The sequence below is a fragment of the Phoenix dactylifera genome, chromosome 6 (genome assembly GCF_051530095.1).
Source record: "Phoenix dactylifera cultivar Ajwa chromosome 6, Ajwa_hap1_PhDact_Kaust_v1.1, whole genome shotgun sequence".
Classification (NCBI taxonomy): domain Eukaryota; kingdom Viridiplantae; phylum Streptophyta; class Magnoliopsida; order Arecales; family Arecaceae; genus Phoenix; species Phoenix dactylifera.
In genome coordinates this window covers 798,678-810,341 of record NC_143195.1, presented here as the reverse complement: position 1 = coordinate 810,341, position 11,664 = coordinate 798,678, and the positions used below count along the sequence as shown (strand labels likewise).

Here is an 11,664-nt window from a genome sequence, read left to right as displayed (position 1 = left end):
TTAAGAATGATTTTGGTGGGCATTCTTTATGATGTTATAGTGGTATTTTTCTAAATATTGCTTTAGACTGGTGTAACATGTGCAGATTTTGAAGTGCAGTACACCATCACACTATATGGAACAGCTCGCTGAAACTTCTATCTTTCCCTTGCGTTGGTTCTCCGATTTAGTTGTGCTATGATTTAATGGAGATGGTCGAAACATTGTACATGGGCATTCATGGTAAGAGGTACTCTGCTCAAAATTTTGATTGGAAGCAAGGTTTCAATAATGACATTATTTTGTTATAACGCACCTGCACTGAAACTATTTTTGATCATTAAAGTAGTTAGTGAACGAGCATTATTTGTCTTGGAACAACTATTTAAAAATTAGTATTAGGATAATCATTATTATGATGGCTGTCATAGCAATATTAAAATGAAAAGTCTTCAATATTAATAAAAAAATAGATGTGTTTTTTTTCCATCACCATTCATTGGATTAATAAGAATGTATATTTCATCTCTTTAAAGGGGAAAAATCAAAGAAAAAAGCTGCGAAAAGTAAATTTTATTTGAAAAATGGTAGCTATTTGCAAAATGTGCCATATGTTATTTGCAAAAAAAAAAATGTAACAGAAATAGTAAAATCTCAGCTTTTCAATTTAAGTCATGCAATAAGAAATTGAAAGCAGATGGGCCATATTCTGATTGCTTCAAATGTTATATGCTCTTCCACCCTAGCTGCAGTTAAATGCAGGAGGACCATCATATCTCAGAAGGAATATCTAAGTCAAGGTTTTCTCAGCCAAACAAATTGGCCTTGGATGTGTAGGACTGAGGCCATGGTATCAAAGCAAGTGCATGCTCGGCATGAATCTTAAGAATCATGAACGGTATCAACTTTGGATGGGCAACTCCAGGTTTCTTTCATAATTTTTTTAATCACTTTGAGAGTAATTTATTAAAGCATTGTAGAAGAAATAATAAATATGCAATTCAACAAAAGCAGGATATCACAATACAAAGTCATCAACATGTAAAGGTAATACAGGGTCCAATGCAACCGACCTCCAAACGATATCATGCTACTTGAAATAGTTATTGTAGGAGTGTATTTCCACTTTGTTACCAGATCTAGCCTATATTTGATGCCCGTTGAGAAAAGACAAAATCTCAGATGCGAGGAATGGGAGATAAAGATTGTGGATTTAAAATAAGGTGTTATTGAGAAGACAAAGATGAAACTACACCTTATGCACCCTCACATATCCATTCATTATTAGGAGCAAGGGCAGGTGTACCATAATTATATATGCCGAGTTTAACAAAATGTGTGACTCTTGGAAAGCACTTGCCCTACTAGAAAAATTTGGCAAGCCAATTAGCCTTCTTAGTTATAGATGAGTAAGGAGTTTATAGGGTGAAACTTGACCGGATAATATTTGTTCAAATTCATTTTTGTATCCAAATTTATCCGGATATGGATAAAAAATTAAGTATCCAATTTATATTTATATTGTATTAAATAAGCATCCTAATTGTTCAAGACTTCTACATTATAATCTTGATTTAGGATTATCAAGCTAATCAATTAAGCTCATGCTCTGCTTTGATTTGAAATTAAGAGCGAATTGAGCTTGAAATAATGTTAAGCAAATCCAAAATTTCAATCTCAGAATTCATTTCAAACCATGCTTGGGACACTGTTAACTTGGGCAAAAAACAAAGCCCTTCTTGTTCAAGCCAGCTTCTTCCAGATCCCATCTCAGGTGGTGGACAAGAAGAGAGCAGCTGAACCGTCGGTGAAGAGAATGGCAATCAGAGTACTTGCAAAGAGAGTCTATGAGATGTGCAAGAGCCATGTCCACTAAGTCCAGCTTCACCAATGCTGCAAAGATCAGGTTAATTCATAACTAGACCTGAGCAACCTATTTAGACGCAACCGAACCTGTTCTTGAAGTCTTGTGGGGTTAGGCTAGGTTTAAATATTAGACCTGTTATATATGTTGGGTTAGGTTTGGATTTCATAAACATTGATCAGACCTGACTCAACCCAATTTCTACACCATGTCGGTCAATCTATTTCGAGGCTTCCTAATAGATGCTCGATCCCGGCCAAAAGAAAGTATTTCAAGTTATTTTTTTCTCTTTCCCTCTATCAAAAGAAAAGCACTCAAACTAAACTACTATATTAAGAATGACAAGCTGCTAGGGCTATTAACCTCTTAGAGTAGATTGCAGTTCTAGATAAACATTGACTCATGGAGTTTTGACCATATTGGCAAATAATTTCATGACAGTCAAATTTAGTTTGGTTCGGAAGGAAGAATAAATTTTCTTCATAAAATGTTGTTAGTAAATAAATGTAAATCTAGATTTGGAACGGACTTGACTCAGACTTGATCTAGATTCGACTCGGACCAGAATATTTTGGTTTGATTTGAGGCATACACCATTCCGACCCGATCCAGATAACTTATTGATTCTAAAATATTTTCTATGAACCCAACCCTACTTGACTCGGTCCTCTAGTTGATTGGTTTAATATGAAGATCCGTACACGAAACTGAGTTGGGTTGGGTCAATCATACTCCGATCCGATCGAATCTGTTTGTAGCCCCAATGTTCCCTACTCAGATGATGCTTTGAGAGCCGTGAAATAGGTGACGTGGCATTCAGCGGACTGTCTATAAGGTGCACTCTGGATAGCAGTTTTTTGTTCCTCCTTCCCTCCTTTTGTCATCCTTTAATCGCCATGTATGGTTCGCATATTTTGGGCTGATCATTTTTATTAACACGTGGAACTGTAAGATTCGTGAAAATCGACACGGTCTGTCCTCCCCTCCGATCTAAAGCCCCTTCAAAACCCCTTCGCCGCCTCCCCCACCTCGCCCCTCCCCGGCTCTCACTGCGCCAAAAACCCTAACCCCCGGAACTCCACAGCCATGTCGACGGCGGCACTCTCCTCCTCCCTCTCCCCCACCTCCGAGAAAAAGAAAAAGAAGAAGAACAAGAAGTCCTCCTCCGCCGCTGCCGCCGCAAATGGCGGAGATGGAACCCCCATCTCCCCCGCCGACGATGATCTGTTCCAGAAGGACTACCTCATCAAGCCCCAGTCGTTCACCCCCTCGATTGACACCTCCAAGTGGCCGATCCTCCTCAAGAACTACGACCGCCTCAACGTCCGCACCGGCCACTATACCCCACTCCCCGCCGGGCACTCCCCTCTGAAACGCCCACTTCCCGAGTATCTCCGCTACGGCATCATCAACCTCGACAAGCCCTCCAACCCTTCCTCCCACGAGGTCGTCGCCTGGATCAAGCGCATCCTCCGCGTCGAGAAGACCGGCCACAGCGGCACCCTCGACCCCAAAGTCACCGGCAATCTCATCGTCTGCATCGACCGCGCCACCCGCCTCGTCAAGTCCCAGCAGGGCGCCGGCAAGGAGTACGTCTGCGTCGCCCGCCTTCATTCCGCCGTCCCCGATGTCGCCAAGGTCGCCCGGGCGCTCGAAACCCTCACCGGCGCCGTCTTCCAGCGCCCGCCGCTCATCTCGGCCGTCAAGCGCCAGCTCCGGATCAGGACCATTTACGAAAGCAAGCTTCTCGAGTATGATCCTGTCAAGCATCTCGTGGTTTTCTGGATTTCGTGCGAGGCTGGCACCTATGTCCGGACGCTCTGTGTTCACCTGGGCTTGCTTCTTGGTGTCGGAGGGCATATGCAGGAGCTGCGGCGGGTGCGGTCTGGGATCCTTGGGGAGAAGGAGAACATGGTGACGATGCACGATGTCTTGGATGCCCAGTGGGTGTACGATAATTTTAAGGATGAGAGCTATCTGAGACGGGCGGTAATGCCGTTGGAGGTTCTGCTCACGAGTTACAAGAGGGTGGTGGTGAAGGACTCGGCGGTCAATGCTATCTGTTACGGTGCCAAGCTGATGATCCCTGGGCTGCTGAGGTTTGAGAATGATATTGAAGTCGGGGAGGAGGTTGTGCTGATGACTACCAAGGGGGAGGCGATAGCTTTGGGGGTTGCAGAGATGACAACTGCAGTGATGGCAACCTGTGATCATGGGTCGGTTGCGAGGATTAAGAGGGTGGTGATGGATCGGGACACATACCCAAGGAAGTGGGGGCTGGGGCCGAGAGCATTGATGAAGAAGAAGTTGGTTGCTGAAGGGCTGCTAGACAAGCACGGGAAGCCAAATGAGAAGACACCGCCGGAGTGGCGTAGACATGCAGTGTTGCCAACTGGAGGGGACTCGATGATCGCCAGCCTTGCAGCAGCGCCGGAGTCAGGGGCGCCAAAGGGGGAGGCGGCGGTTGAAGAAGCGAAGGAAGAGAAGAAAAAGAAGAAGAAGCATAAGGATGGGGATGATGGTGATGAAGGAAGGAAGCGTAAATTGGAGGATGGAGGTGAAAGCCCTGTTGCTAAGAAACTTAAGGTTGAGGAAGTTGGGGATGCTGTGGTTGAGTCTGAAGGGAGGAAGGTGAAGAAGGAGGAGGAGGAAATCGAGGAAGTGTTGGTTGAAGAGGTTAAGAGTGAGAAGAAGAAAAAGAAGAAGAAGGAAGACAAGGAAAAAGGAAATTCAGGACTGTCTGATGAGGACGGGGCAGTAAAAAAGGGAAGGAAGAAGGAGAAAAGCAGTAAAGATAAGGGTGAACTGGGATCATCTGATGAGGAAAGAGAGGAGAAAAAGAAGAAGAAGAAGAAGAAGAAGAAGAGTAAAGATGGTGATGATGGTGGGGAACTTGAATTACCTAGCAGCATGAGAGATGGCAATGGGGAAGAGGAGAAAACTGAGAAGAAGGAGAAGAAAAAGAAGAAGCATCGGGATGCAGAGGAGACAGCTTGAGTAGAGGAAGTGTCTCTCTGGGATTTCATCTTCAAGGGAGAAATTAGTTTGTCGTTTCACAAATTGATGCAATTGAGCGGTACAATTCATGCAGAACTCTTGCTCATTTTAGCTCTGCATATTGGGGCAGCAATGATGCTAAGCTGATGCTATGAGTCGTAGATTTTGTTTAATGTTTATTTACCTTCCTTTTCAGAAATGATAATTGAGTGGTATTAGAGAAACTGCTTTTGCTTATGATGGGATGATGATTCATGTAGACCTAGCTTCGTAGTTTTGTATAAGTTTTAGTGAATTGGTATTGATCTTACTTTATATCTGCAATTTGGATGCTGTTTGTGTGGTTATTGGTATGTAGTTCATTATTTGTAGCTACTTATTCTGAAATTTTGTTTAATGTTTATTTGATCCCTTTCTATCCTTCCACTTTTTAATTTTGTAGCAAATGAAATTCTGAATCTTTACTATATATAAGCACCATGGATCTTTTTTAGTCAAAACTCTGGATTCTGGACTAACCTGTTATGCCAATCTATACAATTGTTCGAGCATTCCTTAGCAGCATTCTTTTTGTATTTATGAATACCCAATTTATAATTGTAAGGAGAGGTTTATTCTGGGTTCTCTAAGCATAGATAATTTACTGTCATTATCATCTAATAAAAGAAACTTTCTAAATGTAACATAAGAGATTGTTGAAATATAAAATCTTGTAGGATTTCATGATCACTGTTAGCTGTGAAGTTCGTTCAGTCATTTGAAATTTAGAAGCTTGAATAGATTTAGTAAAGTTAGTTTCCCATTTTCCTTTTAAAAGAAGTCAACCAGTGAATACAAAAAGTTCAAGTTTGCTATCTTTCACAGGGCAGTAATACATCATAATGTTTTTAAGAGATGTCTAAAATTAGCTGGAAATTTACTGTTGGTTGTGCAACATGACGTGATATCCTTTTGCTTTTTGTTTCAGATTTTACGCTGAAATCATGCCCCCCCTCTTTTTTTTTTGTTGCTTTCTTCCCTTTTTTTTTTGATCTTCATCTATAATTGAATGAGTAGATAATAATTGCTAAATATGCATGTATTCTTTGAGATGTCCTAATGATCTGCAGGCAGAACATGGGCTTAGGTGCCTGCATTCATGACTTGAAAATTAATGACATGGCATATGTTAGAAGGTGTAGTACTAGTACCTGTTTGAGCTTCTCTGTTTTTGACAACTGTGTGAATCATTAATTTAGAATTGACCTCGTGTCTGTAAGTGGGTGTTAAAGTGAACTAAAATGACATGTTAGTGATGACAGACACACACCCTCATCATTCATAATAGATAAATCAACACCATCCTAAATCTTACTTTCAGTAGTCATAACATAATCTTATTTAGGTGTCCTGCCATGTGTGCAGATAATATGTGAAGTTATGCAGAGTAAATAGCATCAATTGCAGAGCCATGACTTTGGGAGGGCGAGGCTAAGGGAATAATAGTCTGTATTCAAATTTTACAAACTAAAATAACCACTTAAATTAATGTATTATTAAAATGTTTTACCATAAAACTTTTTATATTCATAGAGTAAGTTAGAAAAACTCTGTTAGTTCATTAAATTAGATTTCCATTATCGGTTCCCAAAACCAATTGCACAATATGTTTTAATGGTAACTGGTTTCCTACTAACATTGCTTTTAGTATTATTTTTATATCAAACCCCACAATGTTTCTGTTTTCTTGCGAAATACAATTAGGTCTTAATGACTGACTTGGTGGACAAAAAAGTCTGAATATTTTTTAAACAGATTGCTCCATTATACTTCCTTTTTCCTCAAAATGACAATGATACCCTTAATATTTGGTCCCATCATGAGAACCATCGTTCCTAATCCTGTCATATCTTCATCATCATAAGCTTTTCTTTATTATTTTCCCTCAATGCTTATCTATCTGACCTTACTAGAAGCCTACCTCTCGCTTCACCATTAAACCAAGAGCCTCACCATTCCTTTGCGATTTTCGAAATATTGGTTATGAGAATTTACCTTTGTATCACAAAAACAACTAATAGAACTAACAGACTTCTATCTCTCATTATAATAATCAGCAACATTCATTTTGAGGGAATTAAACTAGTCTATCTTTTATTGCTTTGATTTTTCAACAAGAGGAAACTAGATTAGTCCAGAATTAGTCAGCTTATATAGAGCAGGTCAAATTGAACTGATATGGAATATGATCTGCTCTCTCTCTCTCTCTCTCTCTCTCTATCTATCTATCTATCTATCTATCTATACACGCAAACAAGAAAGGAAAAAAAGAAACTTTTTGATATTTCCTAGTTAATAACTCATCAAGTTGGAGATCAAGCTCATATTTTAGACATTGTCTAGAGAACGTATCGCCATCTTAATTTCCTCAGCATCCCTTCAAAATTTTGAAGAAACTACAAATTCTAGTTTGGATAGTCTGGAGAAATTTCGGAGAATGGAAATTCTCTAGTAATTGGGTGATGCACCAAGTGATTACTCTAGGCTGGTCAAAGAAAAAAAAAAGTGATTCGCCAGGAAAAAAAATACTTCTGTTTTTAATAAGCCAGGTGTTTGGATATTTATAGGATCTTTCTGCAGGAAATAATTTTTTTGTTAGAGTTGAGGTATAGATAACATTAGGTGTATTGTTGCATTACTTGGAGAGCATTTGAAAAGAAGAAAGACATTCTTGGTCAAAGCACAATGTTACAATCTATATCTCCTCTATTATCTCCCTCAGCCAAACTGCTCTCTTAAATACATTATAGCCCTCAACATATCTTTAGTCATGATGATTGGCAGCTCATTAAAACACTAATACTAAATCTGGTAGCTATCAACCTATATCAGTTCATATTAAGAGATCAAATCTAAGGTTCACAGTCTCACTACCCAGTTGCTATAGTACAGTATGGTACTCAATACACAGAAGCAAACTGATACAGTACTTGTTCAACTTTTTTTTTATTTTTTTTTCAATTTTGGTTGTTATGATTATGGGCCACACTTGGCTGCTGATCAATTAACGAAAAGATAGCTCCTGAGTTTTATTAAAGCAATTCATTTATAGATGTTTTTAGACTTTCATGCACAATCTCATGCAGATATAAATGTTCATGTGACATCTACTAATTAAGCTCGTTCTTTATGAATCTGGCATTCAACTTGACATCAACTTTCACTCTTTTTTCTTTTTGTTTCATTTTTAATTTATTTCAAAGCTTGGGGTGGCAGCGATGTAGGCTTCCCTTTAACAATATAATGTCAGAGAAAATCAAAATAAATCCATGTTAAACAATGGATTTTCGTCATGATTAAGGTTATTGTTACACAAGCTGTGGAAAAAGGCTGAGGTGCACATTTAGGATAACATAAAAGTGAAAGTACCTTCTAACATAATTCTTCCTCCATTTTTCTTCCTATCTTTATGTATTTGAATCAGTTTCCTTACATTTGAATTGCTTATGCATAACGAAGATTTTTAATTTCAGTCTCTGATTGTTAAGAAAGAGGTGGTGTTCAATAATTTATATGTACAACTCTACTTGCATTGTGCTGCTTTCTATTATTTCAACTATAGTTTGCACAAGAGCCACCTATGCAATCAAGACTGTTATAAATGATTAATACCTCTATTGTAATAAATAATGTAATTTGGTTATTTGTCCATCTGATTCATATGCATTTTTCGATCCATAAACTGTTTAATAAATTTCATCTGCTGTTGCCATCTTAAAAACGAAAACCCAAGCACTGGTGTAGTCAGTGTGATGCTAGCACTTATTATCTTACCTATATCATTGAGTTATCCAGAGCTGCTGAAATTAGAGTGCGTTCATTTTCTGATAGTTTATTTTTGGTCTTAAAGGGGCAGTTCAACTTGTTTTATTTTTTCCCACTACAGCTTCTCTGTCAAATATTCAAGACATCAGGAGCCCCTTTTGCTTCCAATTTAGTACAGTTGCAGGAATGGAACGGTAGATTACTTTTCTCATTCTTCTTGGATTCATATAATTTGATTCCATGTATCAGTTAGTTGACTGTATCTTGAATGAAAGCGAAATAAAATTGATATGATTTGATTCCATATTTCAATTAGTTGAATATATTTGGAATTGAAGGGAAAGCAGCTGACATGACATTTACTTATTGCAACCCTTGAGCATCATGTCTGATTGTATGGAGAAATAAGTATCTTTCTAATCAAAGCGAAAGAAAGTCAATAGGATTTGATTCCATATTTCAGTTGAGTATATTTGAAACTGAAGGGAAAGGAGCTGACGTCATGGAACTTATTGCAACCCTTCAGCATCATGCTTGATTGTACGGAGAAATAATTCTTTTTTCTTAATAGCCTTGCGATTGTTGTTGTTTTCCTGTTGCTGTGTGTGAGATAAGCATTCTCATTCCCCCTATTTTGTTGTGAACAATAGAAAAAGAGGAGGTCTCTCTGAACAAAATGAGAAGTTAGAAGAAGAAGAAAAAGAAAAACGAGTGCAGATACCATTTTTCAACATGTTTTTGACCATTTGCAAGCATAAGTTTCCACAGTTGAGTAGTCGTTAACTGCTTCTTTTTCAAATCTGCAGTCATTAGCTGGTAGTTTTCCTCTTTGTTTGGTGTTAACCTGAGGACAGGTTTAATGTGAAGTTCTATGCACACTTCAGGAAGCCAATCCTAGCCACCATTATGATATTGAAAGGCTTGTGGTTAAGAACTCAGGAGACCTCAAATTTTGCAGCTCTGCTCACCTGAATGTTTATGTTCCACCTGCCTTCAATTGGAAAAAGTCAGATAATTATTGCAAAGATGCTTTAGATAATGGGGGAAGATGCAAGAGGTTATTTACAACACTGAAATCCATGAATCTAAAACAGAAATTTGGAGTTTGGTTCAAGTGAAACCAAACTCAAACGTATCTTGCGTACCTGCTCCAAGTTGGATTAAGTAGCTAATCAAGGATGGACCTTGTGATTCGATCTCATGGCATGGCTCTTTTTTTTCCAAGTAATTTATCCATTAAAATTTTGTTTTCTTAAACTATTACTGTTCATGATTTCTTATGGATTGGTACGTAGAAGGAAAGAGCTCAGATTTTAATATGGGTCATGGGCTAATGTGAGAACTTAGTTCATTTAAGAGCTGAATTGTCCTAATCAGACAATTTTAAAGTTATCAGCTTCCTCAAATTTGGTTCTGATAGGAATTCATCATAATTTTGATATGATTATTCATTTTATTGATTTGATCCCCTGGCTTTAATGAACTGGTACTTTTAGTTATAGATATATTTCATTACTACAGACTCTATATTTGTTTAATCCCCTATGCTTCATGATATCTCTCTGCTGCTTTTCTTACATTTACAGATAAAGTTTCTTTGACAGAGCATTTTATCATACCTAGGGTTTTGCAGGAGCTGGCTTGAAGGCATAAGGTTCCTCATTGTAGCAGTATCCTTGTTACAGATTCACCAAACTACAATTCGGGTTGATGGGAGGGCTTCAGATATGCCAGGGAGTTGTTTGTGAGTCAAATCTCGCTCGAGGGGGAATCCTTGATAAATCTAGCATATCACGATGGGTGGTAATAAGTTGTAACCTGAGCTTACTTTAACATCTTTGCAGCAAAGATCTTTGAGTAGATTATCTTCTTCATTTCTTATTGTAGTCTGCAGAATTTGGAATTTGAGTTCCCATATGCAACATAATTTCTTGAACCATTCAAATGTTTTATACCCATTTCCAACTTATACATTCAGTTGAAGGTTCAGTACTTTTCCGTAAGTATTGAAGTTAATATATATTTTGCAGTTTGATATCAAAATAATAGATTTTTATGCTTATATTTATGGTACTTCCTCTCCTTTGTGAAGATGATCTGGAATGGTAGACTACAGTTCAATTTCGTAGCTCAAAAGTGGAAGCAGTCATCATTTTGGTCTGAACTATCACGTATAGGTAAGATCGCTACATCTACCTCTTTCCTCACTTTTATATCACATTTAATTTCATGTTGAATTTGGAATATTAGAGTTACGCTGTTGTAATTTGTTTAATTTGGACTGGGTAGTCTGTTGTGCTTGAGTTTTTCAATTGGATCAAGTCGTGCTCCTTGCAGTACTCCTAATAATTAAAAGGTTATATTTTTGTGGATCAAGATTAGTAAGAGGTCTTCGCACCTGCAATTGTACTTGCCCTGATTCCTTTTATACGTCCCTCAAATCATTGCAGAATAAATTTGTCTTACCAGGTCTTCTACATGTGCATGTGGTGCTGCCGAAGAGATCGGAGGGTGGAGCAGGTTGCATCTTCCGTGCGGAAGAAGGATTCACCTACCTTCACCCAAAACAACCATTGGATCACCTGCAGCACGGATCACAAAGCACTCTGAACGTCCCCTTTCATCTGTCTGCAAAGATCTCAAAGTGACCGGTGCGTGATCCAATGGTGGATTCGCAACAAAAAGGGCGAACCCTTCTTTTGCGCTTAATGGGTCTTCAGACCTTTGGTACCTTGTGATGCCAAATATAAATAAAGGTCTACCCATGGTTCCAAGGAGAGGAAAAGCAATGCAACTTTCAATTTTCTAATATTGTTGTAGGGGAGACAACTGCATTGGCTGCTCGACGCCTACTTGCAACAATTGTGGAAGAACAGTGGTTTATGATGAAACTAAATGCTGTTGTGATGTGAAAAGATGGGAATGTGGAAAGAACAGCCCCTCTTCCAATATGGGAGTTTTATGTTGAAACTTAATGCTTCGTGAAGCATGGATGTACATCTATGCATCGAGAGTGAGAG

General features: G+C 38.6%; 1 pseudogene across 11 annotated transcripts; it reads left to right on the top strand.

Annotated features, from left to right (window-relative positions):
• Positions 1–1,512: 1,512 nt before the first annotated feature.
• On the top strand, positions 1,513–11,614 carry LOC103716595 (H/ACA ribonucleoprotein complex subunit 4 pseudogene; annotated as a pseudogene). Of its 11 annotated transcripts, none has more exons than XR_015988403.1 (6): positions 1,513–4,919; positions 8,766–8,838; positions 10,278–10,447; positions 10,532–10,643; positions 10,737–10,821; positions 11,146–11,614. The product of XR_015988403.1 is annotated as an H/ACA ribonucleoprotein complex subunit 4 pseudogene, transcript variant X8 (transcript). The 11 variants fall into 11 exon arrangements; XR_015988400.1 differs by having other exon boundaries at positions 11,114–11,614; XR_015988406.1 differs by lacking the exon at positions 10,532–10,643.
• The last annotated feature ends 50 nt before the right edge of the window (positions 11,615–11,664 follow it).